The sequence below is a fragment of the Manihot esculenta genome, chromosome 12 (assembly GCF_001659605.2).
Source record: "Manihot esculenta cultivar AM560-2 chromosome 12, M.esculenta_v8, whole genome shotgun sequence".
Taxonomy (NCBI): Eukaryota; Viridiplantae; Streptophyta; class Magnoliopsida; order Malpighiales; family Euphorbiaceae; genus Manihot; species Manihot esculenta.
Window position 1 is genome coordinate 7,823,824 of NC_035172.2, and position 25,459 is coordinate 7,849,282.

Sequence of the window (25,459 nt, forward strand, 5' to 3'; positions counted from 1 at the left end):
GACTTCAATGCAGAAGGAGGTAAAAGGGAAGGTCAATATGAAATCGCGCTGTTTGACAAAGAACAAGGTTGCGTCCTTGTTGGGCGTCTATTAGGCTCGCCAGAGGAGGGTTGAGAAGGACAATTCTCTCATTAGGAAGGGGAGCTTTAATCCTATAAATGGTGGTGTCAGCGTAGTCACTGGAGAAGTAATTAGAAAGGGAAGAAGGGGTGATAGAAAATATCAAACTCTCAATATTGAGAATTCTAATGGAAGCCATAGGAAGAGTAAGATGTACTTCAAATTGAAAAAGTAGGAATTACAAGGAAGAAGAAGAGCAAGATAGCAAAAGCAGCGCAAAACACAAAGTAGCGAGTGAAATTAAAAGCATAAGTTTGAAATGAGTAAAGGCAAAGAGAAGATGTTTTGAAAAAAAAAAACTCTTAAAGTCACGCAATAATAATTGGAATTTTGGAATTTATCCCCTTATTAATCATTGAATCGGGTAAAAAAGCACTTGATACTACTGGGCCTTGGATACCCAGGCTATGACTGAGCCCACATTAAAAGGTCAGGCCGTAATCCCATAAAAAACTAATACACAGGTCTGTCGTCCAGTACGTAGTCCAGGCCTCGCTCAAATAGATCGGACAGGGGAGAGCGCAGGCCCAAGTTAAGGAGGTCTAGCCCAATCAACTTGATGGATCCGCGGGGCAACAGACCTCTAAACATTCGGAATCGTGTCCACGTGGTGCCGGAGGAAATTAAATGGTCGCCTGACAATAAGAAAGAATACAGTACGTCCGTACGTACAGTTCCGTGTGACAATGACAGAATGTATAAACACAGAAAGACAGTTACACGTCACTAGAAAACAAAAATATATATATATAAAAAAAAGATATGAGTCAACCAGACCAAACTTAGCAAAACACACCTTAATTCTATCCTTTATTAAATTTTAGACATCAATCTAGAATATTATAAAAATATATAATCTTTTTAACCAAAAAATTAAATGAAATTGAAATTAAGAAAATAAAAATTATATACTAAATAGATTTTTTCTAAAAAAAGTTATAATTGGACTAAATTATATATGGAACAAAATTCAGGGACCGAAATGAACTTTGTGCAAAATAAAAATTTGCCCTACTTCCCTTTAACCCTAATGAAAAACCCTATTTAAGGGTAGCCCCCAATTCCTCTCTTCATCTTGCCGTTCTCACTTCATAGCTCAGCAGAGACTGTGGAGCATAGATTACAATTATTTACCAAACGTTCTATTTAATCTGTTAAATCTTTTCATTTCTTGTAAGCTCGGATTCATCAAAAGATCTCTCTTGGATATTTGAGAGAAAAATTAGTGAATTGAATCTTGCATCTGTTTACCCCCTCCTGATTTGGCAAATTTCAATGCTAGAGGAGGTAAAACGGATGCAGAGAGCGAAAAGGTTAGCTTACCAGCCCATTGCTGCATCTTTTGATATAGCCTTGGCGTCAAATGGACTTGCCAAAATTATCTTCAACATTCCTTTGTTATTTTTCTTTTCCTCCAAACACAATTATAAATGGATTTTGAATGTGGCAGGTGATGAGTAAGTTCTTATCCTACACACTGAATTGTTGTGTTGATCACAAACTCCGCTTATTATCTGATGCCACTTTGTCCTATGCATTTGTTTGTTAGCTAGTTTCTTGTTCATTGACAGAAGATTAGAAAAGAAAAGGTTTTTGATTTTTAGATTACCCCTATGGATTTTAATATTGTTGTTATTGATTTGATAGCATTTCTGTGAAAGATGGTTGGATGATCTCTAGAGAGGAAGGTAGATGATGAATAATTTCTTATCCTACACACTGAATTAGCTGTAGACCTCAAATCTCCGCTTATTATCTGATTCCTTCTCTATCACTAATGATGTCAGAATGCTTTTTTTTTGTCTTTTTTGGTTGATTAAGAAATTTAACTTGATTGAATTACAATGATGAGAAAAAGCAGACGGGCGGTCAGAAACTGATGCCGTGTTGATTGTCTGCAATCTCCATTTATGGAATATCTCTGAGTTTCATATGCCAGTTGTGTTCTTTTCTTAAAAGCGCATGTGTGTTTATATATTTGTCTACGAAAATTGATTTCATGAAAATGTCAATGGACTTTCTCATCTACTTGCAGTGATGAAGTTGCTCAAATATGTCTGGACATATGAAACTTGTCTGTGATTTTAAGCATCTTCTGAGCAGAACAGATGTTTGCTTGCTTGTGGGCTGTGGCTGGTAAATTTTCTGGATTGGCAGCTGTATATGCCTATTGGTAGGCATTGCAATTGGTCAACTGAATTTGTTAGTATTGATTACTTCTCATTAATTTATGGTTTATGGGTTAAATAGAAGCAAAAAGCTGGCATACAACTTGTGCAATTGCCAAGTTGCTTTGGAAAATATCGCAGAATGTCTAAACCTAACATGAGGAATCCACAGAAAGAAGAAAGTGTAGTAGTCGGAAGGGAATTCCAAAAGGACATGTGATGATCAATTCGCTGTTTGAAATGGTAGAGTGAGGAATTCCTGACTATTCACCATTTACAAGGAATTTGTAAATTCTTTACCTCTAAGCCTCATTCACGAGTTCAATATATACACTTATGATTACCCTTAATCAGTTTAAATTTAATTTGTTTTTTCTTAGGTAAAAAGGATTTTGTTGGTTGCAGTTTGGTTTTTAGTTTTTGAAAAATATATTAAAATTACTTTGACTTATTTATAATAGATTTTTTAAAACTAACAGAATGTAATAAATATTTTAAAATATTAAATATTTTAATATATTTTTTAAATTCAAAAAATTAATTAATAATTTTTTCATAGAATATAAATTAAATGGTATATTTTTCTTTTCTGTGTGTAACTCCAGTGGTTTCTAAAGTTTATCATCACCTGCTTTGTTTCAATGGTACAAAAGGCTTTTTATGATAAACCGACCGCAACACACCTTGGTGAACATTCATATTCCACCGCTTGACCATTGATAATGAAATTTGAAAGTAAAGGGCCTCCTTGCAAGTCCTGAAAGGCAAATGTTTTCCTTCCACATCTTTCTTGAAAATCTTTCTTGAGGGCTAGTCCAAGTTCGAGTTCTTTTTGGGAATGGCATAGTATATTTCGAAGCAGTGAATTTACTTGATAAAAGAATTAGATGGAATTTTCAAAATGTAGAATCTATATTCTGCAAATCAGACTAGTGGATTCCTAATTCCTTTTCAAATGAGCTGCAGATTAAAGTAAATGTAGATTCGAGCATAAATTAAGTTATTAACTCTTCGAATTATCAGAGCATATTTAGTTCAATTTGAAAAAATTGATTGAGTTGAATGAATTTAGAATTTCTTTTTGGTTATTTATTTATTCTTTTTAGTTATTTATTTATTCTTTTTAGTTTTATTTGGTTTGAATTTTATAAATTTCTGAATTGAAGAGAAAAAATATCTTCCAATTCTATCTCTTAAATAAATATAATATAAAATTAGCTTTGCATAATTTGTACATCTATACTAAAAATAAAATAAAATTTAACCCTTAATTGTTTATTTAACACGCCCTCGAAAGATTGAGATTCATCATGAATACTAATCTTGGTATGATTTTGAATGAATATAGCCTTTTAAGGGATATGCTAGTTGGTCCTTTGTAAAAACATGAACAACTCTAATGTGTCTCTTTTGAATTAAAACTCGAACAAAGTGTACAACAATTTCAATATGCTTCATTTTTTAATGACATGAGATTTTGACATGTATATATTGTGGATAAATTATCACAATAGATTGATAAAACTAAATTTTATATTAAAACACCTAATTTAGTAAAGAGAAATTTTATCCATATGATTTGAATACTGTTGACGCCACAACTCTATATTTTGTCTCAGCAGTTTTCTGCTTGTGAGAAGACCATGAAATGGGTACAGAACCAAGATAAACTATATACCTAGACGTAGAAGTGCGATCGTTTGGATCTCCTGCTTAATCCGTATTAAAGAATGCATGAAACGTCAAGATTGATAGTGGAGATATATTGAGTCCATGATCAATTGTTGACTTGAGATAGCGATTTCTTTAATGCATCCCAATGAGCTTGAGTAGGATGTTGCATAAAGTTTTCCAACCGTAAAGCTAATGCCAGGACGTATCCAAGTAAAATATTGAAGAGTTCCAACAATTTGTCTATACTCGGTTTTGTCAATAGAAGAAACCGAATGTGATGATTTAATAAGCAACCCTTTTGGAGCAAATGAAGTAGTGACAAGTTTGGTGCCATCCATGCCAGTCTTTTCCAAAATCTTTCAAACATAATGATGTTGAGACAGAAAAAGTACATTTGATATCACATCTATGCCAAGGAACAAATGTAAAGGCTGCGGATCTTTCAATGAAAATTGTGTTGAAAGAACGCCAATAAATTTGTTAATGAATTGTTGATTATTGCTTATAAGAATAAGATCGTCAACATACACCAAAAAATAACAATTCAAAGCACCAGGCCAATAAACAAACAATGAATGATCACTGTTGGCTTGAGTAAAACCATGTGACAAAGCATAACTCTAAAGTGTTTGATACCACACAGTGGGGCTTAACGAAGACTATATAAAGGTTTAACCAATTTACAAACAAAATCTGGTTTGGATTGATCAACAAATCCAGGAGGCTGACATATATAGACACTTTCTTGCAAAGGTCCATGTAGAAACACATTATTCACATATAACTGCAAAATTGGCCATTTATTAGTAACTGCAAGTGTTAGCAACATATGAATTGTATTTGGTTTCAGAATTGGGCTGAACGTGTTTCCAAAATCAACCTCGGGCCTTTGACTATACCCCTTGGTAACCAAACATGTCTTATATTTATCAATCGACCCATCGGCTTTCTATTTAGTACGAAATATCCACTTATAGCCTACCAAGTTTTGATCCGAAATTGATGGAACTAGAATCCAAGTGCTATTCTTAATCAAGGCATTGTACTCACCTGAAATAGCCGCCCTCCATTTTGGTAATTTCATAGCCTACGAAACACTACTTGGATCAAAAGATTCAAGAGAATACTTAGTGACCTGATTTATCTGTTTTAGTTTAAAGATGTTATTTTGTGCCCTTGTTCACATTGGATGAGTGCAAATCAGAACTAAAGGAGTGGAATTAATTATGAAACCTATATCAGCATAGGAATTAGTCAAAGGAACTGAACCTGCTGGACTTGAGGAAGACATTGGAATAGTAGACGAATGAGACGAAGACTCTTGGCTTGTGGAAATTGAACTTGACAAAGAAGCTGAAATTTCAAATGCAACTGCAGAAGTGTTTTGAACATGTAATTGACATGACGAAGACAATAGAGAGTATGGAATGGCAAAAACAATTTGCGATTCATCAACTACATGGTCTGGGTCCTTTGAAACTATTAGATTACTGGAATCCATTGAGATAGAATCAGAATTACACCACATGTATCTAGATGGATTAAACATAACAGTAAATTTTATGGAACCTTGAAATTTATTCTCAATAAACACCACATGTCAAGAAACATATAACCTGCTAGAAACATAATCATAACACAAATAGGCATTTTGATGATTAGAATAACCTAAAATTAGATTGGCATCAAATTTATTTTTGGTATAAGGGCGAAAACAAGGATAACAAAAACATCCAAATATATGAAGATTAGAGTAATTTGGTGTCTTATTAAAAAATTTCAACTAGGGAGAGAAAAATAAGAATTGGTGTAGGAAGGCGATTTATAAGATAAACAACCTCCCTAAATGCATAAGACCAATATGATGGTGATAATGATGCATTATGAAGAATTGTTAAATCTGTTTCAAATATATGGCGATGTCGCCGTTCAGTCGCACTACTATGTTGAGGGGTAAGAGGTGGTGTTTGTAAGTAAGTAATCCCATGAAGTTGAAAAAGCTTTTTAAGTATCTGAAATTCACCACCCCTCATTAGTATAAACAAAAACTATTTTATTGAACATGTTCTCAATAAGTTTTTAAACATAAGGAAAACTGAAAAAACTACAGATTTTGTTTTAAACGGATAAAACCAAACATACTTAATGAAGTGATCAACAAGAATGAGATAATATTTGTAACCATCTATGGATTCTAAAGGTGCACTGTAATGGTCAGCTGCCTAGTTGCGGCTTTCGTCCCACATCATCTGATTATGAAAAATCGAAATTGTATATAATAGCTAGTATGAAACTACTAAATAACTTGGGTTAACCATTTTGGGCTAAGTGGAAAGTGGGCCTAAAAGTTATTTGGGCCAGTTTGGGCCGGACTGTTTCAATTGGTATTAGAGCTACCTTAGGTTAGACAAATTGTGCGAAGCTAATGGGCCTGCGAGGAAAGGGCTACCCGTGAGAGACGTGGAGCCGCCCGAGGTACTAGCGAACCACAATACCCAAGGGTCTAGTCCTGGTTAGCAATTGTATTTGATTCAGTTACGACGAGGACATCACAATTGGTATCAAACCCACCCTGGGTCAAACAAATTGTACGGAGCTAGTGGACCTGTGAGGAAAGGGCTACCTGTGAGAGACGAGGTGGAGCTGCCCGAGGTAATAGAGAACCACAATACCCAAGGGTCTGGTCCTGGTTAGCGATTGTATTTGATTCAATTGCAACGAGGACGTCACAAATTTAGCGGGACTGAATGTAATGGTCAGCTGCCTGGTTGCGGCTTCCGTCTCACATCGTCCGATTATGGAAAATCGGAATTGTATATAATAGCTAGCACGAAACTACTAAATAACTTAGGTTAACCATTTTGAGTCGAGTGGAAAGTGGGCCTAAAAGTTATTTAGGCCAGTTTGGGCTGGACCATTTCAATTGGTATCAAAGCCACCCTAAGTCAGACAAATTGTGCGGAGCTAGTGGGCCTGCAAGGAAAGGGCTACCCGTGAGAGACGAGGTGGAGCCGCCCGAGGTACTAGCGAACCACAATACCCAAGGGTTCGGTTCTAGTTAGCAATTGTATTTGATTCAGTTGCGACGAGGACGTCGCAAATTTAGCAGGACCGAATGTAATGGTCAGCTGCCTGGTTGCGGCTTTCGTCCCACATCTTCCGATTATAGAAAATCAGAATTGTATATAATAGCTAGCATGAAACTACTAAATAACTTGGGTTAACCATTTTGAGCCGAGAGGAAAAGTGGGCCTAAAAATTATTTGGGCCAGTTTGGGCCGGGCTGTTTCATGCAGCTCCCCATAAATCAGAATATAAAAGTTTCAATGGACGACTACTAGACAAGGAAGACTAACCAAACGATAAACGATGACTCTTATTACAACGACAAGAATCACAAACTGAAGTTGCAGTAGATGAAATTGGTAATCTAAATCGAGCAGTTGGATGAGACGGCAGCCGATAGAGAAGATTCCTAAGCACTCTCATTGTGATTATCTCCCCCATTCGAAGATCCTTAACAACAAAACAATCAAGAAAAAATTCAATTAACACTTGATTATGAATACACATTTGAGCAATAGAAATAAGATTTTCTCGAGAATTAGGAACATATAAAACATCATTTAACATGACAAATTTTTTAAAAAAGAAAACATTTTGATCCAACATATGTTATTTGCAAACCTGAACCATCAGTTAGATGAAGTTCATCAAGGCTACCATAAGGCGCATGAAGCGAAAGATTTTGTAAGTCATTAGTAACATGATGTAAAGCCCAGAGTCCATAATCCAATTCCCATCAGTTGAACCATAAATGGTCACATTGTTTACATAAGGTTGCGGAAAATTGTTGGCTCTAAAGTACTCCTTTGCTCTGAAATGTTGCTTAGCATTATGCCCAGGTTTGTCACATATTTGACATTGAAATCGAAGAAGACCCTCTCTTTGTCGAATAAGAGTCAAAATCTGTTCTGGTATTGCACTGGTTAGCCGTTGCAAAATTATCACCGGAAGCAGAACCTCTAGTGTTTTGGCGATAATTGTTCCCTTTCTGAACCTAATTTGCAGTTATCAGGGTAGGATCAGAGGAAGGATCAATCTTCCGAAGATAAATCTCATGATCCAAGAGTTTATCTTGCAGCTTTTCAAATGTGATCATCATATCATGGACACGAATAGCTGCGGCTATGTCACGAAAATCAAAACCAACACCATTTAGGACGTGAACAACCAGATCAATGTTGGACTGCCACAAGGTCATCGACAACTTGACCAAATCACCTGCCGAGAAGCCAGAGACTCAGCATTTAATGATCAGGGCAGTTCAACTTCCCCAAATCACTTTAAATAGTTTTTCTTTTCCCTCACGCTATCTCTTTCTGCTTCATCTCTTTCTTCTTCCCCAAGAATTCAACCACCGACGAGAACCATGGCCAGAACCAAGATGATGGCCACCGGCGGCCCCGACATATGGAGGAAGAGCAGGATGCCCAAGCCCATTCGCGTTCCCACTGACAGTGATGAGGAAGCCATGGACAACCCTCCCCCCATCGCCGACGACGCTAACACAGGGGCGGCCGACGAAACAAGAAACATCGAAAGACCAGTCGCCCAGACCTATCAACGATGAACTAGAGCATCGATGATTGCCCCACCACCTGCCACACCAACCATCGCAATAGATACCCCTGAAGACGAATCGCTTCCTGACGCGACCCCTTCCATCAGCCATGGACAAAAATGGCTAAGAACGCCTTCATCATCACCACCGCTGAGCCCAAAGCGACGGCCAGAAGTCCCCAGTGATGCACCAGACACATCTCCTGTGAGCCACGACGAAGGCAATTTGCCCAGCGATTTGCCCAAACCAGCAAACCCAGACCATGTGACAAAGGCACTGACCTTTAACAAGCCATCCAAACGCTCCAGGCTGGACAGGGTCTCTTCTCTGCCATACCACCCAGGTAAGTTCATCCACCACAGCACCCTTAAAGCACTAGGACTTCAAGAACAGGTACGCTCTCTTATTGATGCAATTGGATGGAACACTTTCTTCTACCTACACATGCCTGCCTTCACTGAGCTCACTCATGAGTTCTTCACTACATTCTATTTTGACAAGTCAGCCATGACCACACTGCACACACTAGATACTGTTGGATTTAGGCTGTTAGGACAGCGATTTCGCTTGTCCCTGCATGAGATCAGTATTGCCATGGGTTGTGAATGCCCTAATTCCACCTGGGATTTCCCCACTGAGTTCAATCCCGGTGCTGCCTATGAGGAATTGTGTGACAACCCACCTGACACATACTCACCCACAAAGTCCAAAGACCTGTACATTAGAAATCCCTGCCTTAAGTATTTACACAGGTTCTTAGCATATACATTTTCTAGGAGGAAGGATGCACCTAACATCCTGACCAGAACAGAATTATACATCCTGTGGAGTATGTCCACAAACCAGAAACTTCACTTGGGCTACTGGGTTGCCACGCAACTCTCCAGCACCATCAAATATCACCGCCCCCTGATCCTTGGCCATTTGATCACTTCCATGGCAGTGAATCTAAAATTATTGCACCCTGCACACACTAACCTTACCCCACCAGCAAACCAACCCCCTTGGACCTTCGCACTTTGGATGATATGGGGTTGCTTCGAAAAATGGAGGAAGTTTTTTCTATTACACCTGCAGGACCTATCACACCACGCCATGAGCATGTGTTCAGGAAGAAGACAGCTAACCAGCCAACAACTTCTTAGCACCCTGCTCCAGCAGAAGAACCAGCAGAGGAGACAGCAAAGGAGGCACCTCTAGAGGCACCACAGCAAGAAGCAGATGAAGTACCACCAGAAGCACCTCAAGACCAGACAGTAGAGGCTCGTCTTAGCAGAATTGAAGACAGAATGCAGCACATGGAGCACCTGCTGCAATTGCTGGTAGATAATTTTCTGCTCACAGACCATGACAGCCAGTGATTTGGCTGAGTGATTTGCCCATATCACTGACCAAATCACCCACAGGCCAGGAAGTCCCTCTCTCTCTCATTCTTCTTCTTTATACATTTTACATTGAGGACAATGTTTAGACTAGGTGTAGGGGTACTGGGGAATATTTTTGCACTGTTTGCACCATCTTCTGCTTTTTTTTTCTTTTTGCATTTTCTACCCTTTTACACACACCAAAAATTTTTTTTCTCACTCACATTTCTTTTTCACTTCTGTACACATGCACACACACACAGATTTTGTTTTATCATTTGCTCTACTCAGCATAGATGACAAAGTTAAAAGAGCCTCCTATCTCATGACCCCATTAAATTTTCCAACCCTTTAAGCGTAAATTGAATCATTTACAGTGTGTTACTTTCACTTAGGGAGTTTTTCTCTTAAATTGGATCTTTGCACTTGCTATGGTCAAGGGAAAAATATATATACATGCAATAAAAAGTTAGTGTAACTCTCTATGAGCTGATTTGCCCAAATTGTTATGAAAAAAAAAAAGAAAAGAAAAAAAGGAAAAAAATAACTCAGCAAAATCAAAAAGCACAAAACATAACATGTTTCGATGGTCAAAGACTATGAACATAGCTAGTAGCCATTTGAACAAATGACCAACTGAGTAACCGGGGGTGAGTATTACCAATATGCACTTTCGCGTAAAAAGGTTGGTGATTTTTCAGGCAAGAATAAGTGCTGCTGAATAAAAATGCTTTAAAGGGGGCAAGTCACTCTTAGGGATTGCATTAAGTCTAAAATGAAAGAATAAAGCATGATCAAATCAAAAACTTTCTCTTGGCTATGGTAGGTAAAAGGAAACAAGGAAAGAGAGGATAACCTTAGTGCATGTACTCTACACTGTAGTGCTTCAATTTAGGAGTTTAGGGGTGGCTAATTAAGTGGTACTTAGGCTCAAAAGGAAGAGGGGCTTGAATGACTAAGTATTTATTGCTTGAGGACAAGCAAAAGGTTAGGTGTGGGGAATTTGATCAAGCATAATTTAGCCACATTTTTATCATCTTTATTACTGTTTAATTACACATTTTTCTAGTTTAATTCATGTTTTTATGATGTTTTTACAGAAAATGAGAAAACTGAAAACTTGGAGAAAAATTACAGAAAAAGCTGGAAAATTGATTGGGACAAAGTGATTTGGCCAAATCACTCACATGAAGCTGAAGCAGAAAACTGGGACTAACTTGCAGAAATGATCTGGGCAAGCAATTTGGGCAAATCAACTGCCCAAATCAAACTGACGCAGACAAGGACAGCAGCGCGGGATAAAAAAAAAATCATAATTTGAAAAGTGTTGGAGTCCTATCCTACTTCAAACATCACAAGATCAATCCTATGACATCTCCAAGAGTCACTCCTAAGAAAGACTTTCTCCAAAAGAAGATTTATTCATGATTAAATACAAAGGCAAAGAAAGAATAAAAGACTACAAAAGACCAAGTCAAATTAGGATTCCAAATTCTAATTGGACTAGGACTCTTCACCTATAAAGGGAGACAGCCACAAACCAGTAAGGGGGCATCGAATTCACTGCAGAAATTCAGCAAGCAATACATCAGCTCTCTTCTTCTACTTTTCTTCTTTCTTTTTGTGCATTTTTGTCCACCATGAGTGGCTAAACACCTTTTTTTCTAGTTGAAGTTGGGAAATTTCAGTTTTGTGATGAATTGGGAGATTTAAAACTCCATTATTAAACTTCTATTTTTCAATATTTATGCAACTTGTTCTTCATGCTATTATTGCTTTGCTATTATGATCAATTAAGGCCTGTTGCTTTTAATTGCATAAGTGATAAATTGTTAGTTTAAATAATTTAGGTCCGTAATTGTTTAGATTGTTTGAACACAAGCACACTTGATTGAATAATCTAAACTTAACCACGCGATTTACAAGGTTAGAATTAGGTTTCTCTAAATCTTAATGCAGTCAACAGTTGAAAAGTAAAAAAACCCCAAGAACGTTCCTTGGCAACTTATTGACTAGTGTTTGATTAGCGAACGTTTCCTAGTCAAACTAAAACTAAGGAGGAATTTAGTTGTGAGAAGCGTATTCCACAACCCAAACTAATTTATTGAAATAAATAGGAGTATTAAAGAATCAATGATCAATTCTAAACAACTGAAATAGATCCATACTTCAACTAGAGCTTCTCTTCCATTGATTTACTCATTTTTTCAAATTATTGCTTTATTCTACTACTTAATCTTTAAATTTCAGTTCTCTATCATTAAAATCAAATCCCACTTATTTTTACTTTTATTATTTAATTGTCTAAGTCATTATTAGGAAAATTTTTAATGTCAAATTTCTATGGTTCGACCCTATTGCCACTATTTACAAATTATTTTGTTAATTGATAATATGTGTATTTTTTACGGTTTTGACAACCGCTATCAATATAATTAGTGACAAATATAAAGATAAATTTATATTTAAATTAATTTAATTTAATTTTTATAGACAAATATATATATATATATATATATATATATATTGAAATAAAGTTTTATCTCTTTTTATATTTTTACAAGCTATATTATTTCTCCATGGAACTATTTTTCAAGACAAATTAATTTAAATCTAATAATAGTTTATACTAATTGTTTCTTATTTTTTAATTTTTCTCTAATAATATTTTTCTATTAATGTTATTAATTATTAATAAAAATATTTACTTATCTTTATTTTTTATTATATAATTTAATTTAAATTACATATAACTAAAATAATAGTATAAAAGTTATTTTTTTCCATTTATGGAGAGGCAAATGCTTTTTTTCTTTTTTTGAAAACGACGTGGGAATGAAGGACTTCCCACATCGTTTCTCTCTTTTTTTTTTATTTTTAATTTTTAATTTATAATAATAATGCAACTTTTAAATCAAATTAATAATATATTAAAATTCATTATAATCTACAAATTTTAAAAGTATAAATTTAATTAATAACGTATAAAAGTTTTATCAATATATATCAACTTTGTTAATTGATATAAATTTAATTAAAAAATAACGTTATAAATTTTTTTACAACTATATCAACTATATTATTAAACATAAATTAAAATCACAATACTTAATTTAGTCAAAAAATATTTTCTATATAGTTAATTTTATTTGTCTTTAATATATAGTGTATATAAATATATAGATAGATAGATATTGACAAGAAAGATAAATTTTTTATTTAATAAATTAAAAAATAGTTAAAACTTTTTATATAAATAAAATTAAACTTAAAGAATTAGAAATAAATAATATAATGTTTTAGAGGGATAAGTTTTTTTTTAAAAAAATCATTATTAAAAACAGATTTAAGTATAAAAACTAATAAGTATTTGCCTCAAAAATTAAATATTAAAAATAAATAATATAATATTTAGAGACTAATAAATTTTTATCTCGAAAAGTTATTATTAGCAATAAATAAAATAACATTTAGAGACAAATAAAATTTTAACTTAAATAATAATTAATAGTAATAAATTTATTATTTGTCTCAAGCTATATGTCTCTAAAAGACTATTTTATAGTAGTTCTTATACTATATTTCTATTCACTAGGCTATCTATATAGCTTACTCCTTTTCTCTAAACGCCTAGATTTATAGGTGCAAATATAGTGTTGGGAACTTAAGAGGTTAAAGTATATTTTTTTTTCTATATAATAGTTTCTATGTAATATTATTAGTATTTTAGAATTGTACTATACCCAGAGTTCTAGTATGTAATCTCATTTGTTTTGTGATCTCTTCTTATGTAAAGTTTCAAATTTTTATGTTATGTCTATTGAACTCTTTGACATGTAACTGATGATTGTATTGGAGCATTTAATGAGGGCTCCTAATATATGATTATGTTTTAAGATATGTTTTCACATGTTGAGTTTAATGATGATGATGTTTTCATGTATGTTTAAGATCATGAATTCTACCAAATCCATAATATATATGTTATACTCGCTACATGTTTCGGAGACCTTAGGTCAATCTGAATCCTAGAATCATTAACGGTCCTTTTTGGGTCGTTATAGATTGGTATGGGAATGGGCAGCGATCGAAGCTCTGGTCCAAACAATTATAGGTGTGTTGGGTGTGGAAAGCCATACAAGGAGCCTTGTAGGTTTGGGACTACAATATGTTACAGAGATGGACAAAAGAAACACATGGCACGTGAATATCCAAATGTAGTTAAGATGGCATAATCCCAACGAATAGCTTTTGGTAGTACGACCCATCTAGCAGCCTTAGCTATATCTCAGGGCAGAGGGTGTGATAGAGGAAGAGTGACCAACCTCTTCTTCAGCAAGTTCCCAAGATAAAGGTCCTTCAGCAACAACACGAATCTTTACTATGACATAGTATGAGGCCAACACATTAAATATAAAGGTGTCATGTAAACTTATTATTCTGGATCCTAGCGCCGAGCAGTTTGGGCCATTACAGAGAGGTACCGGTTTCCGGGCTGTTACAGATGGTATCAAAGCATAGGGCCTCAAGAGTACGGTGTGTGAGTTTCCAGGGTGAGGTACTAGGTCGGACAAAACCCTTATCTACCAAACCTTTTTACTACTCTTAACTCTCTCTCTCTCTCTCTCTCTGCAGGTGCCATCCTGTAGAGGAAGGAAAGAAATGGTTCCGCGTCCAGATACCACTCCTATTCCAAACTCTGACTCCCTAACAGATGGTAAACCTGACAGCTCGTCTGGGAAACATCTAGTACTCACTAGCAACGGGCACTGAGGCTGATTCCCTGACCTGACCACTAAACTCGCTCACAAGAGCTAGAACCCTCTGACAACCTTTCCTGCGTAAACTCTGAGCCTGCGGGGCTGACATTAACTTCTAGGCACCTATACTCTGTCCCCCTAAAGGACTCCCTCTGATCCATCCGACACTCTGAATTCTCCTACCTTGTCTCTACAGACTCAGGTAGTACCTCGAGTAGCTAGCCAATCCGCCCTAGATTGACATCACCAGTCAACTCTAGAACCATAAGGTCAGCTGGATTGCATCTACTCACCACAAACTCGGAACTGAACTGACTGACTCTGCCTCAGATGGATCACACTTAGGTCCACTGACCCAAGGAAAACACTCTAAGCCCAGATGATGCATGACATATGCATGACATATGCTAAAAACATTCCATTTCTCAATTAAAAGAATTAAGTTTAGTTCCACTCACCTCTGGCTATCTGGACTGACTTTGCAGGCGCTGTACACTCTGGAGCAGTACTCACTGCTGCTCTCTCTGGTTCCTCTGGTCTGTGTAGGCACAGATAAACTCAAATGAGGGACCAAACTAGCTTATGCACAACTCTATTAACCTCCCCAAGAACCCCCTTAAACTCACTCAAACATCCATACAAAGCATGCAAAGGAAGGCTGGACAGAACACTTTCGGCGGCAGGTTCGGCGGCCGAAAGTTCTCTCCAGAGCCGAAACTCATGCACCGTCGGCGGCCGAATCTCAACTTTCGGCAGCCGAACCCTTTCGAGGGCAAGTTTCGGGGGTTGAAAGGCACTCCAGAGACGAAAGTCTCTAACCTTCGGCAGCACCTTCGGTGGTCGAAACTCCCCTCCAGAGCCGAAAGTCCAAAAGCTCGAGGGCAAGCTTGGGCAGCCGAAGCCACCTCCTCAGGGGTTCGGCGGCCGAAGCTGGGTTCATCAGCAAGGCAGCAACTTGCTCTGCCTCTCGCCAAAATGCACAAACCTCTCCCAATCTCAATCACCTCAAGTGCTCAACTTGCATACACCCAAGTATATGCTCAAAGGGGTCAGAAACTACCTAAAACCCCAACAACACAACACATATAACACATAAACATGTTGTTATTAACAAAACACCAAAACCCTCACTTTTTACCCTATTCATGCAACTCTACCCAAAACCCTTCTAAAACCTTCAGAAAACATGAAAACAAGCTCAGGATCTTCACTTACCTCTTGAAAACAAGAAGAACAAGAAGATGAACGATCCCAACGTGGAGTTTTGGAGCAACTTTCCTTCAAACTCTCCAAACTTCACAACTTTGTATTTTTAGCTCAACACCTTCAAAAACCCATAAAAATCAATCAACTCTTGGCATGATTTGATGAAAACATGAAGAAAACGTAAGAAGGACAGGGTTTCACCTCAGAAAGTGAAAGAAACGGCAGTACTTATCCGTTCAACCGACTGAGGGCCTTTTATAGGTGGCTGGCCAGACTACTTTCGGCGGCCTATCGTGAAACCGAAAGCCATGCATATTCGGCGACCGAATGTCACCTTCGGCGGCCGAACCTGGCTTTTCTGCCTTGGTTCTTTTCTTTCAAAACTTCGGTTCTTGTTAACTTAAAACATGAAAACATCCTACATTACGTTAGAAAAACATAACTCTTACCCTTCTAGAGCATTCCGACATCCTGGAGTCCACCGGACGACAGAAATTCCGATGCCGAATTCTAGCCGGGTATTACAAGATATTCTGATATGTCTACTCTTATGGACCTTAGTGCCTCCTAGTCTTTTATTTCTCCAAAGGCCGTAAACATATTGAGTTTATTGACATCTAGGTTTGAGTGTCCTCTATAGGTTAGTGAGCCCAAATGTGATTCGTGTTTGATAGAAATAGTCTATTGGTTCTATCCAATTATAGTTGAGGACAAATGCTTTTCAGGTGATCTTATGATTCTAGAGTTGATTGATTTTGATATCATTCTAGGAAAAGATTGGCTCTTCACTCATAGTGCTACTTTGAACTGCAGAGATAAGGTAGTTAAATTCAGAGGACATGATGAATTAGAGGTTGCCTTTGGGGAGGAACAAGTCAAGTATGCCTAGAGGCTGATATTTGCTTTATAGGCTCATAAGTTGCTTAGGAGGAATTATAAAGGGTTTCTTGCTCATGTTACAAAGCTTAAGTGTCATATCAAAGAATCAACTTCAGTGCCCATGGTTAGAGTTTTTTGGATATTTTCTCAGAGGATAGGATTACTTCCTGACAGAGAAATAAAGTTTGAAATTAAAGTGTTGTCGGGTACTAAACCCATCTTTATTCCTCCTTATAGAATGTCATTTGCAAAGTTGAAAAAACAGTTATAAGAATTGGTAAATAAGGTTTCATCTGATCTAATACCTCACTTTAGGATGCTTCAATACTATTTGTGAAAAAGAAAAATAGATTCTTGAGACTTTGTATTGACTATAGGTAGTTGAATAAAGTTAATACTAAAAATAAGTATCCTTTACCCAGTACTGATGACCTGTTTGACCAACTAGCAGGAGTAGATAGTTTCTTTGAGATAGATTTGAGATCTGGATACCATCAATTAAGAATCAGAAAAGATGTGCATAAGAGAACTTTTAGGACTAGATATGGGTATTATGAATTCTTAATAATGCCGTTTAGATTAACTAATGCCCCCTACAACATTCATAAACCTTATAAATGGAGTTTTCAGGCCATTTCTAGATCACTTTTGTAATACCCGGCTAGACTCCGGTATCGGAATCCCTACCGTCCGGTGGGACCTCGGATGTCGGAAACCTCTAGAAGGGTAAAACCATGATTTTATGAAATGTTTTCATGTATTTCATGTTTTTAAGTAAGAAATTAAATGAGTTTTTGCATAAAAATCCTTGGAGGGAAACCCAGGTTCGGCTGCCGAACTCCGAAGTTCGGCCGCCGAACATGCATGCTTTCGGAGGGACTTTAGGCGCCCGAAAGTTTTGAGTGAGGGAAATGCAGGTTCGGCCGCCGAACTCCAAGTTCGGCCGCCGAACCTTGCATGCATGCGGAGGCACTTTCGGCCCCCGAACGTGGCCTGGCCAGCCACCTATAAAAGGGGCACTTAGCCGAAATGGGAGAGTTTTCTCCCATTTCCAGCCGCAGCAAGCTTCCGACCTCCCTCTCCCAAATCTTGTGTTTTTCCTTCAATCCCCACCATTTTCTTTGAGTTTTAAGGTTCCATAAAAGTTTTTGAGTGTTTTTAAGCAAGTTTGGAGCTTGGAAGTCTTGGAGCTAAATCCCTCCATTTTCCGAGCTAGGGTCGTTCTTCCTCTCAATCTTCAAGAGGTAAGCTTCGATCTATGCTTCTTTTATGTTTTATGAAAGTTTTATGCAAGTTGATGGGGTAGAATGCATGTTTAGGCTTGTTGTTAGGTTTATGGGTTTATGTTGTGATTTGAACAATGTATGTTGGAAATGTGTTGTTTGAAGTGTTGTAGTTGGGGTATATTATAGTTTGAGACCCCTAGGTGTGATGTATGATGTGAATGCATGTGTAGAAACAAGTTTATGCATGTTTTGAGGCGTTTTGGAGGCTGTGGACACAAGGGAGCCAAGTTTCTGCCCTTCGGCAGAAACTCAGGTTCGGCCGCCGAAGTAACTTTCGGCCGCCGAACCCCCTTGTGGAGGCAGTTTCGGCTGCCGAAGCCTGCCCCCGAAACTCGAGTTTCGTCTCTGTCTGGGAGGTTCGGCCGCCGAAAGTGCCGCCGAACCTGCATGACTTTCGGCTGCAGAGGGACTTTCGGCCGCCGAACCTGCCGCCGAAAGTGCCCTGTTCAGCCGTTTCTTGCATGATTTCATGTGATGTTTTCAGGATGTTTTAGGGGGTCTTTGGGGAGTATTTTGGAGTCATGTTCATGTATGTTTGGTGCCTCATTTGAGTCCACCTGTGTAGGTTCGGACCCGAGGAACCGAGACCCCCGGTTGTGAGATAGTCGTTCAGAGTTCGTTGTTAAAGCTTCAGTTACCAGGTGAGTGGAACAACCCCTTAAGCTTTAAAGTAAATGAATAAATGAATGAATCATAAAGCATTGCCCATGCATCATTATGCCATGCAATATTAGGTTGTTTGCATTAGAATTCACGAATATGTTGCATTGCATACCTTGTTGTTGATGTGGATGAATGTTGAATGATCCATTAGCCCTTGTATGTCATGATAGCCTATGTGAGTCCAGGTGTGCCTGCTACGGCTCTACGCCCCTGGCACTATGACAGATTATGGAAGTCCGGGTGTGCCTGCTACGGCTCTACGCCCCCGGTATATATATAAGTAAGAAAGATAGGGACTAAATGGTGACAAGTTCATCCTTGTTGTGAAATGTTTGTGTTATGGCGCATACATGAAAGCATGAATAAGAAAAAGAAAGAAAAAGTTAAATGATAATAATAATAATAAAATGAATAATAATGTACCTAAAAATGGAGGAATTAAAACAAATGTTTTTAGTTTCTGCTCACTGGGCTCTAGTAGCTCACCCCACTCCCTTTATCCCCAGAGTTGCAGGTACAGGATAGATCGGGAAGTCGGCTAGAGTGAAGTTAAGTCATGTATGTTGTAATAGATAGTAGTGGACATGAACATGATGTAATGAATATTTATGACCATGTAATGTAATGAATGATTTGATGATGTATTGAGGATTATAGTAGTGCTTGACCTAGAGGTGTGTGAATCCCCATTATGTACAGAGTGTTTAATGAGTAATGATGTTAATGACCATGATTATCCAAGCTGTTATGTATGATGATGATACCCCATTGGAGTATTTGATGAGGACTCCAGTGTGGGGTTTATGTATGATTTTGTGCATGCACAGGTTTTGCTTGGATAAGAGAAAAGAAAAATTTTTACAGATCATGTATATGTTGTTATGTATGGGATTCCACAGGTTTACAGGAGGTATGTAGGCTTGCTACGGGTCCCGGCGGCCTTAAGCCGATCTGGATCCTAACGCCGGTAACGGGTCGGATTTCCGGGTCGTTACAACTTTGTTATTATTTGTATTGATGATATCTTAATATATTTTAAGAATGCAAAGAAAAAGGCACACCATTTGAGGGAAGTGTTATAGACTCTAAAGTAGCACATATTGTATGCAAAGTTTTCCGAGTGCAAGTTTTAGTTGAAGAGTATTTTTTTCTTAGGTCATGTAGTGTTAGAAAATGAAATTGAAGTATACCCTAAAATGTAGAAGTAAGTGGTCTAAACCCACTATAATAACAAAGGTAAAAAAAGGTTTTTTAGTTTAGTAAGTTATTACATGAGATTTGTGTAGTATTCCTCTAAAATAGCTACTCTCTTATGACCAAGTTGACTAAAAAAATAAGAAGTTTGTATGGATAGACTACTATGAAGAAAGTTTTTAGAAGATGAAGAGAATGGTGACTTCTGCACCGGTGTTAGCTCCACCTACAAATAATTATAACTTTATAGTGTTTTCTAATGCATCTCGAGTGAGACTAGGTTGTGTGTTGATGCAAAATGATAAGTTATTGCTCATGCTTCTAGACAATTAAAAAAGTATGAGTTGAATTACTTTAAATACAATCTAGAGATGTCAGCTGTAATTTTTGCACTCAAGATGTAGAGACATTACCTTTATGAATTATAAAAGCTTGCAGTACATCTTAAGATAGAATAAGCTGAACTTGAGGCAGAGGAGATAAATAGAGCAGCTTAATAATTATGACTGCAAGGTTCAATATCATTCGGATAAGGTAAATATGGTAATAGATGCTCTTAGCTGGAAATCACCGTTTATCTCACATTACAATGTAAAAGAGACCAGTATTTAAAGAGTTTTGGACAAGTAATGATTTTATTTTATTTTATCATTCGACTTTAATTAAAATCTTTCTAATGACTTTTTACTATGTAGTTTGCAAATTTTAATTTTAATTTAAATAGAGTTTAAGTTTAGTATATTTATAATTTGAATGAGCTCGAATTCGAGTTTACCTTATTTGCAATTTAGTCGAGCTAAATTCGGATTGAGTCTTAGTTAAGTTTAAGTTTAATATATTCCAAACGAATAAAATTCAAATTTTAATATGAAAATTTGAATCAAGCTTGTAAAGGATTTGACCTTTTTATCAATGCAAGTAACTTTGCGTTTAAAATGTCCAACCGGTTACAATAAATATAAATCCAAAATAAGAAACAATAAATATAAATCCAAAATAAGAAACTCAAACCTCTGACATAACGAGAAAATAAAGTCCAACTCAAGAAAACTCGGATCAACCTTAAACTCTTGGTTTGAACCATACAAAAGGGAAATTTGAAGAAGCTAGAATGCTCCGAATCAACATACATCTCGCCTTAGCTTTCAGATAAAAATAAATATTGAGTTGAACTTGAGCTATCTAAAACTCGATTTGATTCGATTCAATTCATTTATATTGTTTTAAAAAATTTAATATATAAATTTATGTATAAAAAAGATTAATATTGTAATAATTATATTTTAAAATTTGAAAATTACTTTTATTTAAATGGAGGAGATTACTTTTTCTTAAAATCATTTAATATGCTTTTTAAATAAAAAAAAATTATTTTTGATTGATTATATATAATTAAATTACCCTACGGTTCCATTTTATTTTGTGGGAAATTGAGACTCGTGAGAAACGTGGACATAGCGCATGGACCACATCTTATGTGTGTTTTTTTTTTAGAACAATGCAGATTATGGCATTATGTGTGTTGTGTTTTCGTATGAATTGCGATGTTTACAGATTTGTATGTGATATTCGTTTCAATATATTTAACTTTTAATTTTTTTATGTAAGTTAATTATTAATAATCGACTTGATTAACTTTGCTCTTAAATATTTTTTTTAGTACAAATTGATTTTTGTTTTATTTAGGCTAATGTTAATCACAAAATTATTTATGTCTTCTGATTAATTTTATTACATCAATAAACTATTTGAAACCATAAATATAAAATTTTAATGGTTATAAAACATATTATTATATAAAATCGAATTTATAAAATCATGCCTTAATTTTTATTAAGGTTAATTTGATAAAAACAAAAGTCTCAGATTTATATGTTTATTTAAATATAAATATTTCAATTTTGAATTTATTGTATAACCATTTTTTATTGGGAAAAATATCAATTGAATTCTAAAATTAATATTTGAAATTTAAGTTTTGTATACATTGAAACTCAATTATTCAATGAAAAAATATCTTGAATCTGAATATTATTTTTTTACCTTTAAATATTAATTTCAAAGTTAAATTAAAATTACACTTAATTAAAAAATTGAGAGATTAATGTAAAATTAAAATATAAAAACATATAAATGGCTGGTATTTTTATCTTAAGCACTCCCTTTGTGATTATCTCCGCTGTTCAAATATCTTTAACAATAAAACAATCAAAAAAAAAAATCCAATCGGTACTTAATTACATTTGAGCAATAGAAACAAGATTTTCTCGAGAATTAGGAACATATAAAACATCATTTAACATGACAAATTTTTTAGAGAAAGAAAACCATTTTGATCCCACATATGTTATTCGCAAACCTGAACCATCAGTTAGATGAAGTTCATCAAGGCCATCATAAGGTGCATGAAGAGAAAGATTTTGTAAGTCATTAGTAACATGATATAAAGCCCGAAGTCCATAATTCAATTCCCATTAGTCTAAAGAAGTGGTCACATTGTTTACACAAGGTTGTGAAAAATTGTTGGCTTTAAAGTACTCCTTCGCTTTGAAACGTTGCTTAGCATTATGTCCAGGTTTGTCACATATCTGACATTGAATCGAAGAAAACTCTCTCTTTGTCGAATAAGAGTCAGAATTCGTTCTGGTATTGCACTAGTTAGCCGTTGCAGAATTATCACTGGAAGTAGAACCTCTAGTGTTTTGGCGATAATTGTTCCCTTTCTGAACCTAATTTGCAGTTATCGAGGTAGCATCAAAGGAAGGATCAATCTTCCGAAGATACATCTCATGATCTAAGAGTTTATCTTGCAGCTCTTCAAATGTGATCATCATATCATGAACACGAATAGTTGTGGCTATGTCACGAAAATCATAACCAACACTATTTAGGATATGAACAACCAAATCAACATTGGACTGCCATAGGATCATCGACAACTAGTTTGACAAGCTAAAGATAATTAGAAACAATTTTATTCTCTCTTCTTGCATCAGATAGTTTTTCACGAAGAGATAAAACTCTCGTTGCATACTTGTTTGCGAAAGAAATCTAAATTTTAGCCCATGAAGCAATTGTATGCATGCTGAAATGCTTGTAGAAGCAATAATGGCTGCCAACACCAATTGATCTTGACAATATCAAAATTCATAATCAGTATTGTCTACCTCCTTTCCATCTTTTTGAATCATAGCAGGAGGAGACACCAAAATACAATTGACATAACCAATAAGATTATGTCCACAAAGACCTGGAACAATATGAGCTCTCCATGTAGGATAATTATGAGGTGTGAGCTTCAAAGGAAGCTAAAAAGCATTAATGGAGATGAGAAATCTCCCAGAATAGTGTGTAACATTTGAAGAAGATGTGGCCATAGTAGCTGAAAAAAAATGAAATCGTTTGGAGAGAATTTGGATCTGAGAGAGCACAACAATATGCTCACAGCATTGATACCATATAAAAATGTGACAGAAGCTGAATGGAAGAGGAGAAAAGAATCATACTTTTCATTTAGCAATTGTGTGTTGCAGCATAAGCAACTGTTGTATGCTGCGACAGCAGTGTGAGATGCAGCTTGCTCATGCTGAGCAGCCATTGATGTGTAAACAAAAATATAAATTGATTATAATTCATTGATTTTTAAGAGTTTTTGAATTTGAACTCCAATTGAAATCAATTATACAAAATTATGAGATTTTAGAATTTAAAAATAAACATGTGGAAGTAAAATAATAAAAGCATGCTATCATTACACAGTAAGAATTTAATCTCCTTTTTAAATAAAAAAATATGTTTGATTGATTATATATAATTAAATTACCCTATGGTTCCCATTTTATTTTGTGGGAAATTGATAGACTCGTGGGAAACGTGGACATAGCGCATGGACCACGTGTTTTTTTTTTTTTCTAAGAACAATGCAGATTATGGCATTATGTGCGTTGAAAATCTTCCTTGCAATTTTGTCTCTCTCTCTTTTTTCAATGTGTTTTCGTATGAGTTAAAGATGTTTACAGATTTGTATGTGATATTCGTTTCAATAAGCTTAATTTTTTTATATAAGTTAATTATTAATAATCGACTTTATCAACTTTGCTTTTAAATATTTTTTTTAGTACAAATTGATTTTTTTTTTTTAATTTACGCTAATGTTAATCACAAAATTTTTTATGTCTTCTGATTAATTTTTATTACATCAATAAACTATTTGAAACCATAAATATAAAATTTTAATTGTTATAAAACATGTTATTATATAAAATTGAATTTATAAAATCATGCCTTAATTTTTATTAAGGTAGTCTCAGATTTATGTGTTTATTTAAATATAAATATTTCAATTTTAAATTTATTGTATAACTATTTTTTATTGAGAGAAATATCAATTGAATTCTGATGTTCTGAGATCCAGATAATAGGGTTTACGGGTTTACAATAATTGTGTAAGTTTGGCCTGAGAGAAGGGTGTTCATCTCCTTTTATTCATCCTTTTGTCTGCTAGTGACACCTAACGGCCTCTCTGCTATAGTGCTACCTGCTTCTGTTACGCAGATCTATATGGACGAAAAGGTCAGATGTCCTCTCCACGTCAGTCGACTATTTAATTCTCTTCGGCACATACGAGGGCAGAGCTGCGAAGTGACTGAGCCTACTGTCTTTTTCCTTGTCACCTCACCGAGACGGACTCTCTCCTAACAGATCCGAACTTGTGAGTGACCCGATCCGCTCCGTATGCTCACACTAGAGCTGGACGTGTCGGGTCGATCTGGTAAAAAAACTTCATGGGTTTTGAATCAGTACTGTCTTCATGGGCCCAGCCTTCTCCTAGAACGCGTGAAGTCCGGCGGTTATTAAATTCTAAAATGAATATATGAAATTTAAGTTTTGTATACATTGAAACTCAATTATTCAATGAAAAAAATATCTTGAATTTGAATATTATTTTTTTTACCTTTTAAATATTAATTTCAAAGTTAAATTAAAATTACACTTAATTAAAAAATTGAGAGATTAATGTAAAATTAAAATATAAAAACATATAAAAGGCTGGTATTTTTGTCCTATTAGCATTTTATTAATTGTATTAATTTTTTTAGATTTGAAATATTGAATTTAAAATTAAATTAAAATATACACTAAATTAAGACGTGATTTACAAAATTAAAACATATAAATATTTTGGTTTTTGTATGATTGGCTTTTTCTTAATCCTATTATTTTGTAATTATCATTATAATAGTTCTTTGTATTTTTTAATATAGCAGACATCTTTTTATATATGTTATTTTGGTTAATTTTGAAATAAAATTTATTATTCTAAAACAATATGATTATTTAATAAAGAAAAATAAATGGATGTAGAGTGCAAGATTCTACGTGATTGTGGAGAATTTCAAAAGGCTAGGATGCATAGCTTTGTCTCCTATGGAAAATGAATAGAAGAGAATAAATGCTGGTGACATATGCTCATTAAAAAGTATTCCCTCTCTATTAATTTTATTCTTTTTCTAGGTTGATT

At 35.4% G+C, this 25,459-nt stretch overlaps 2 non-coding genes across 2 annotated transcripts; both read left to right on the top strand.

Moving 5' to 3' along the window:
* Positions 1-1,562: 1,562 nt before the first annotated feature.
* Positions 1,563-1,645, top strand: LOC122721418. Its single transcript, XR_006348097.1, has one exon. It is a non-coding gene; the product is annotated as a small nucleolar RNA R16 (small nucleolar RNA).
* Positions 1,646-1,804: 159 nt separating this feature from the next.
* On the top strand, positions 1,805-1,887 carry LOC122721420. Its single transcript, XR_006348099.1, has one exon. It is a non-coding gene; the product is annotated as a small nucleolar RNA R16 (small nucleolar RNA).
* The last annotated feature ends 23,572 nt before the right edge of the window (positions 1,888-25,459 follow it).